At 30.2% G+C, this 7,408-nt stretch overlaps 1 protein-coding gene across 2 annotated transcripts in view; it reads left to right on the plus strand.

The window, feature by feature from the left end:
* The window catches only part of LOC127699812 (uncharacterized), a 211,962-nt gene that overhangs the window by 134,412 nt on the left and 70,142 nt on the right, over positions 1-7,408 (plus strand). The gene's annotated exons all lie outside the window — the stretch shown is intronic.

Here is a 7,408-nt window from a genome sequence, read left to right on the forward strand (position 1 = left end):
ACATGTATATGCATTTACAGAAATTTTCTGTGGAAACAAACAAAAATTCATCTCATATGTTATGATTAAATTAACTTTCCGTGTGTTTATTTAGATATTTTGCCCCTGGCTTTAACATGTTAAATCTCATAAGCCAGAAAAATGATGAAAATCACCAAAAATAAGTAATAAACAATACAAAATTAACAAATCTCATTATTGGACAATTGATGGATAAAGTCTTTTCTTGGATTTTTTTTTAACAGAAAAGGGGAGCATTAAGAGAGTTGAAACTTTGGGAAGAGTACCTGTTGAGCCTTGTACGACTGAGGAAGGGATTGGACACAGATGTTTTAGCAGATATGTTGTGTATAAGTTCTTCAACTGTTTCCAGGATCTTTACCACATGGATTGTGTTTTTGCGGAAGGAACTGGATTTTCTTATCAAGTGGCACACTAAAGAACAAATAAAGGAAAATATGCCAAAATCTTTTAAGTATTTCCCTAAAACCAGAGTAGTTATAGATTGTACTGAATTTTTTGTTCAAAAACCCTCATTACCTTCTGCCCAGAGAATCACTTGGTCAAGTTATAAGCATAATAATACATTAAAACTTCTGGTAGGTATAACACCAAGTGGTTCATTCTGTTTCTTGTCAAAGTTGTGGTCAGGGGCAGTTTCAGACTGCAGGATTACACAAGCATCTGGGTTCTTGGAAATGTTGGAGTTTGGCGATGAGGTTATGGCTGACCGTGGATTCACCATAAGTGATCTCTTGGCTTTAAAGGGTGCAACTCTTGCAATTCCACCTTTTGCAAATGGCAGACAGCTGAGCAGTAGAGCAGTTACAAGGACAAGGCGTATTGCAAATGCACGCATCCATGTAGAACGAGCTATAGGAGATATCAAATCTTTTCAGCTACTACAGGGCACATTGCCTCTTACTCTTAAACCCTTCCTTGATGATATTATTTTTGTTTGTGGTGCTTTGTGTAACTTGCGGTCTAAACTTGTGAAGTAAGAACTCTTCATTTTTACCATCTTTAAATCTAATTTAGGTATTTCATGGCCAAAAACAGCTCTCACTTAAATAAAACAGTTAAGATTATCACTATTTCTAGTTGAAGACACAATGGACAAATAAATTTGCATGTTCAGAGGGGACAGACAACACTTTGTTTAAAACAAAATTTAACAAATAAAGAACAAGAACATTTTTTTTAAATACTTACCTATCCTGAAAAACAATAGCATTATTAAGAATACACCCTTAACACTATCAGAAAGGTGCTCTTAAATGGTAAACATTTCTGCTTTAATCTCCAGTTAACCTTTTTCTGATAAGATTACTAGTGGAAAGTGATATCAGTACAAATAAACACTTAAGGTAGTTCAGGGGTATAGAAAAAAAATGACAGAATTTTCTTATACTTTGCCAAAATGAAGATTTTACTATGCTCTTTTCAAAAAATTATAAAAAGTATGGGTCACCGCGCTATTTTTCAAGGTACGAGTCGTTCAAAATTGCTAATATTTGCTTGGATTGTTCATGAAAAAACACATTTTTGTGCATAAAAAGGAATCTATGAGACAGAATTATGAAATAAAATATGAGAAGATAGGTTTTATAATATATTTTAAGAAAATAAAAATAAAAAATGGTGTCACCAACTTGGTTTTTTGCTACAAGTAAATAAACAGTTTTAATTAATCTGATTTTCACCAAAAAGTATACAGGTCGTTTGACCATCATAAGAAACAACTTTTAAAGTTTCATGAAATTTGGATAAGTTGTTCTTAAGTTACGGTGCGACATGTTTACCCCGGACAGCCGCACATTTGTATACCATAATACGTCCAGTCAAAATTGTGACAGGGGTAAAAAAATGAAATTTTTCTATATGTCCAGTATAAATTATGTACTAAAAGAGTTATCTCCCCTTAAATGGCTTATTTGAATAATTAGTTCCAAAAGCACAAACATTTGGTATTTGTTAAAATATTTTCGCTAATGAAATGCATAACTAAGTTTTCTTTATATAAAAAAAAACAGTGTAACCAATAAATTGCAAATCTGTCTCCAAATTTGAAGATTTGGGCAAAAAAAAAAAAGACCAATTATTTACTGTTATTGTATTATTCAAGATGGTGGTATACCCCTGAACTACCTTAAATCACCTAAGTCATACCAAAACTTGAGGTTTACGTTCTCAAAACTTATAAAAACCAGTATTTTAAAATAACTACAAAGTATTGCATATGAAGTTAATGAGCTGTGTTATATTTGTCAATGAGTCAGTTGTTAATACAAACTCAAATGAAGTAAATATAACCAACTATACATGTATGGCACTGTATAGTTGTTGATTTACCAAAAGATTTAGGAAAAAAATTATCAGATCCCAACATTACACAATTATGATGAGCGAAAGCAAACAATGAAAACAATAAAGTTAACATCCAGTTTTATAGAACAATGCATAGGTATCATTAAAAATGTGCTGAATTTTCAATATATGTCGGTATGTGTACTAATTATGTTAAATTTCATATTTACTATTAAACCTTCATTCGTCTGCAAAAGGGTTAAACAATATAATTTAAGTGGGTCAAGTGTGTTTATCTGAATCGTTATGATTTATCTACTTGGATTTAAAAATTTTAGGGTTAATTCAAAAAGTAAATTTGGTACATTCTTAGCTAATTATAAAAGGCACCAACCAAACAAGCTTTACAGTAAATTAAAGGAAGTAACAGGGTAAACATAAATGAGGCATCAACCCACTAAACATAATTAGATAAACATGAATGAAAAGGGACACATGTTAAACCTCAATGAGGCATCAAACCGACAAAATTAATACAACTTAATTTTAAGGGCATATGATACAGTTTTGATTCCATGATGAATGTTTTATGAAAATTTGGATACAAGCTATTTTTCACCTAAGCAATTTAAATATGTCAGAAAAAATATACCTTCAATCATGTGCTACTTTAAGAGACAAAAGGGGTAAAAATTTTAGACATTTTCTCAAAAACCAGTAAACAATAGCGGCTTTTTGTAAAACATTACGAAAATCTTTACATAAATATGCTCTTAATAAGTACAACAGTTCTTTGGAAATAATTAATTCAGATTTTAGGGAAAAAATGGATTTTTTTGCAGTATATTTATCAAATCTAAAAAAAAAGAATGTTGACTTTTCATTTAAATTGGTACAAATAATTTTCATACGTAATCAAACCGAATGAATATGCCATTGTAAAAAGAGGGGCCTTTCCACTCATTTCCAAGTTAAATCAGTTTAAACCATAAAATAAAAAACAGATGAAACTGCATCTTTTCCCGATATGTCACAGTTTAACGTCGCAAAAATAACATTTTACTTTAGCAAAGTCATTACCTCCCCTGTAACTGTATCATATGCCCTTCATGTCAGCATGCAGTATCATCAGTAGACATGGGTGTATTAAAAATTACAATCTTTTACAAGGTTTTACAAATATCATTGTAGAATATCAGATGTAATAGGTTATAATAAAAAGCCTATGGTGAGTGAAAATTTCTCGAGTTCTATTTGTCTGTTTTATATAGTTTGAATTTTTTGATGTTGATGACAAAGCCAGGACAAGCACATGTATCTTCCTGAATATGCATGAAACAATTATCATTGAAAATTTAACATACTAGACTGTTATCAACGCAGGAATTACTCTTAATTAGGCAAGGTTTAACCCATTTCTCTGACGTCATTCTATTGTTCTTACAGTGGATTATTAATCAAGAATCCACTGACCACTTCGTTAACTTAAGATAACTTATTTTATAACTTTAAACTTTTAACTTACGATTTTTTATCCTCTCAAAAACGAGTGGCATATGAAGGGTTCGAACTCGCGCGTATTTTCTTCATAATCAGTAGAGTCTTCAGTCTATGCATGATACCACTATACCACGAGTGCTCACATAAATCATTATTTAAATAACACTCTTAAAGCGCACAACTGTCAATACATGTCAATAAACTGTATTTCTATCTCAGAGATAATTCGCTTTTGTTATCTAACAAAATATATATACTATGTCTGGATTTGTTCATGTTCTTTTCAAATTTATTTATATCACGTCAACATTGAACGGACTCTAATTTGAGTAAAGTGTGATATATAAGCTACGACCGTAAAACTACTTCTTTGACTGTAAAACCAGAAACATAATCATCGCCTTTACATGAAAATGAAGTATATAATACCTCTAAAATTAAAACTATTTTTATCGAGAAAAAAATTACAATGAAAAAATTTCATTCCGGATACAAGGTTCGAACTTTGCACTGTTAATATCACCGTTATGACATTCGTTACCAACGACTAGACGATCACAGCTATGAACAGCTTGATGGTAAGTTTATGAAATCAAGATAACTATTCATTGTACATCCGTAGCAAGAGCAATTCTGATGGGGATTCAGAATGCGTACCTCAGATAAAACTAGTTTATTTACCGGTGAACGATATATGCCAAATGTAATTATAACGTTAAAATAATCGTAACTTAATGAAACGGAAACAGTTTAAACAGATTTGAATATAATTGTTCAATTTAAATCGTAAGTAAAATCGTAATTTTAATACTTTAGGAAAGCAACATGAATTTGAGCATTATGAAATGGCAGATTTATGGCATCTACCTTATCAATATTTTTTTGACTAAGAACGGCTTAACGGTGTTTAGTCTGCAATTAACCAAAATTTGTTGCTAAATATTATATATATAAATTTTGAAGGTTCTAAATTTTGGTAATTAAAATTTTTTAACTTTTCAAAACAAGATAAATAAATTCTGTATATTAATATATGTCTTTTTGAATAAATTAAATATACCAAAATCTATTCAATATAAATAATTTGTAATGATTAAACATTAAATGGAATATGTATATACAAAACTAAAATCTGGTGTTAAAAAGGGGAGCTAACACCCCATTTAAGTTATCTTAAACTTATGTTAACTTGTCAAATGTCTAATTATAGATGCGAACTGTGTGGATATAATCATTTCCAGCTATTATAGAATAAAAATGACAAAATACTAAACTATTTTTATGAAATCTCGTTGATTCATTGTCAAAACGTAAAACAGACAGTCGTTTTAATAGAAATGGGTTAAGCTAGAGAATTGATAAGAAGTAGTGGATTCGGAAACGATAATCAACTTGCGACTAAAGTCGCTCGTTGATTATCGTCTACGAATCCACTACTTCTTATCAATTCTCTACTACAGAAATCACACATAGTCTGAAAACTGGTCAGTGCTTTCAAAAATTTGGAAGAAATCTATTGAAAATTGTTAAAAATATATTAAAATACATAAATTCATACATTTAGCTAAGTGAACCCACCACCCAGAAGAAAAAATAATCTTTTGCTTTAAATAAATTGTTCAAGTACAAAGAACCATGATTTTGAGTCGTATAGTATTTTGGAATGAAAAAAATTAATAGATATGAAAATGACTTATAGATTCAAATATATATGAAAATATTTAAAGTACCCATTGACCAATTTTTAGAAGACTTATTTTTATTAGTTGTCTTTACTCACTATTTCTTGAAGAAATGGTGCAATATAATCTGTAAAGAAGTTTTGCAGTTTCACCAGCATTCTGTTAAAAAAATCTTCATCAAAGCTGACTTCTACCTGTTCTATTCCATGTTTGGTGTAGAATACCAAATCACACTTTCTCATCTCCATAATTCCCATTTGTCCTTGCACTTGACAATAATACTGTGAAGAAAAATCAATTTGACCATCAGAATTAGTTTTCATGTGTAATACAGATTTAGCAGATTTGTTTCTTAGTGAAAATGGACACTTAATTTCAATAACCTTACTCTCATGGCATTTACATGTGATCACTCCATCTGGACTACAACCTATACATGGATACTTCGGATTTACCACCAAACCAGTTTCAGTTATACATTTATTCCTTTTCAATCCATGAGCTGTTTGGTATAGGTTCCTGGCTTTTGATTCCTTGCGTCTACCCCAGTCTAAGGCCATTTCTTGGAATTTATTCTTTACAGAAACTGATTCACTACCTATAATTCGGCTGCAAATAAGATCTGGGTCCTCATTATTCATTATAGCCTGAACGTTAGAAGCAGTAATTAAACCTTTCCTCATAGTGAACCATAAATTGTTGCTACTCTGGCCCTGAGTTGCCTTTGATATAAGCATCACATCATCTGAACTGAATGATAAGGTAGCCATAAATTTTTCAACTATGTCCTCTTCATTATCAATTAAGCATACATACTTATCTTTAAAATACTTAGCCTTGGTAGGAATTGTCAAGTCCTGTAGTGCCTCTGAATAGTCCATCTGTACCACATCTACTGGTTCATGGGGTAGAAATTCTAGTGCTCTGGCCTCGGGATTTATCTATTTAAAAAATCACTTGAATTAACCAAAGCATTAATTATATATTTTACAGGAAAAAAATAACATTGTTGATTTAAGAATTTGAAGAAAAATATTAACTGAGAATCTGCTGGACAATGGTACAAGATATAATGTATAATTTTTATGTGAATTCGACATTTTAATAAATCTATATATGATGTATTTTCTTAAAAGTAAGTTGTGAAAAATTTAAAAAAGGAAATTAAATATGAAAAATTTATACAATGTTTAAGGGTGTGTTCTTACTAATGCTATTTTTTTTCAGAGTTGGTAAGTAATAAAAAATGAATTTGTTGATATTTTTGTTTTTTGTTTATAATTTTAAATTTTACCTTTACTGGCTTTGTGGTGTTTTGTTAAAGTCAGGAGCAGAACTTCATTTTTTTATAAACTGTCTTAAAAACCTTTTAAATTAGTTTTGAAATTGCTGAATTGATTGCAAAATCCTGTCAATGATAAACTTGAAAAAAATTCAAAGCATAAATTTCACAAACTAAACTGTTACCTTTTCTATACTAACTTTTTTAGAAATAAGAATTAATTTTTTTAAAGTCGTAAATTAAAAAGGTTACACATGGTGCATATTATTAGTTATCTTGGTGTAATCAGGGGTGTACAGAATTTTACACCGTTGTTGAAAATTCAAACACCCTGAGGCGCAGCCGAATGGGTGTATGAATTTTCAACAACGGTGTAAAATTCCGTACACCCCTGATTACACCAAGATAACGAATTTATTTCTTATGAACAATTCCTTTACTAATTTTTAAACAAGGATGTAAAATTGAAAAGTGGTAATGAAAAATTTCCGGTGTAACATTTTTTCAACGTCGATGTTGCTGCGCATTGTCAAATATATTTTTTCTTTATTTTTGGGAATTTAGAAATTTTTTGTGTTCTTTTGAATTTTTTGGGGAAAAAAAAATTTAAATAATTTTTTATTTTCAATTTTTGTCC

The sequence above is a fragment of the Mytilus californianus genome, unplaced genomic scaffold (assembly GCF_021869535.1).
Source record: "Mytilus californianus isolate M0D057914Y unplaced genomic scaffold, xbMytCali1.0.p SCAF_1, whole genome shotgun sequence".
Classification (NCBI taxonomy): Eukaryota; Metazoa; Mollusca; class Bivalvia; order Mytilida; family Mytilidae; genus Mytilus; species Mytilus californianus.